The following is a 1,174-nucleotide window of genomic DNA, read 5'->3' as shown; positions in this document are numbered from 1 at the left end:
CAGCAGGTTTGGCCCTCAGAGCAGGGAATGTATCCCCCATGCTGCTCTTAGGCCACTGGATGCTCTGGAAACAAGAGGGCTCTGAGTGTAACCCAGGGGTCGGCAACCTTTTAGAAGTGCTGTGCCGAGTCTTCATTTATTCACTCCAATTCAAGGTTCCGCATGCCAGTAATACATTTTAATGTTTTTAAAAGGTCTCTTTCTATAAGTCTATAATATATAACTAACTATTGTTGTATGTAAAGTAAATAAGGTTTTTTAAAATGTTTAAGAAGCTTCATTTAAAATTAAATTAAAATGCAGAGCCCCCAAGACTGGTGGCCAGGACCTGGGCAGTGTGAGTGCCACTGAAAATCAGCTCGTGTGCCACCTTCAGCACACGTGCCATAGGTTGCCTACCCCTGGTGTAAGCCATAGCAAGCAAAGACTATCTGGGGATGTAGCTCAGTGGTAGAGCACATGCTTTGCATGTATGAGATCCTGGGTTCAATCCCCACCATCTCCAGGTTGATTTTTTCACCCTGCTGCTTTGCTCATGCCCAGAGGGGATGTGGCCCAGCAGTCTCCCTGCAGGAGTTTCAATCCTGCTCAGTAAGGGGCAAGTGCCAATTGCATGGAAGGTCGGGGGGCGGTTTCTGCTCCTAAGTCACCTCGGTACATGTAAGATTCCCACCCGCTGTGCTGCTTGGGACAAGGGTAGATGAGAAGGGCGAATCCTCCAGCACTGGAGGGAAAGGTCTCATCTGCACAGACTGAGAGGCAAGGAAACAGAGGGGCCGTCAGTGCTCAGAGAGGAGGGAGGTCAGTGATGTACACCCAGCAGGGGACACTGTCTTTTTGAGGCGAGTGCAGCTGGCTTGGGATGGTTCTGACTGTTAGCCAAAAGGGCTCATTTCCCCCCGGAGCTTACCTAATTACCCCAAGGAGGCACGGAGGATCAGAGAGACGAGTACCACACCCTTTATGGATCGGTCAGCTGAGCGGGTGTTCCTCTCGGCTAGTGCCAGAGAAAGAGACACACCCCACAAGCCCGAACGGGCCCCTTTTATAATCAGTAACAAACAACTTAGCCTACGTTCGTCTACGTCATTTGGTTGACCTGTAGAACCTGTACATGTATCTATTAGGGGATAATTGGGGACGCAGGATACATATATCATTTTGTGGGGGCTAC

At 49.6% G+C, this 1,174-nt stretch overlaps 1 non-coding gene across 1 annotated transcript; it reads left to right on the top strand.

Moving 5' to 3' along the window:
* The first annotated feature begins 433 nt into the window (after positions 1-433).
* Positions 434-505, top strand: TRNAA-UGC. Its single transcript has one exon. It is a non-coding gene; the product is annotated as a tRNA-Ala (tRNA).
* The last annotated feature ends 669 nt before the right edge of the window (positions 506-1,174 follow it).

This window comes from Mauremys mutica, unplaced genomic scaffold (genome assembly GCF_020497125.1).
Source record: "Mauremys mutica isolate MM-2020 ecotype Southern unplaced genomic scaffold, ASM2049712v1 Super-Scaffold_1559, whole genome shotgun sequence".
NCBI classification, from domain to species: domain Eukaryota; kingdom Metazoa; phylum Chordata; order Testudines; family Geoemydidae; genus Mauremys; species Mauremys mutica.
The sequence above is the reverse complement of the archived record's forward strand: the minus strand, read 5'-3'. Positions and strand labels throughout refer to the sequence as shown.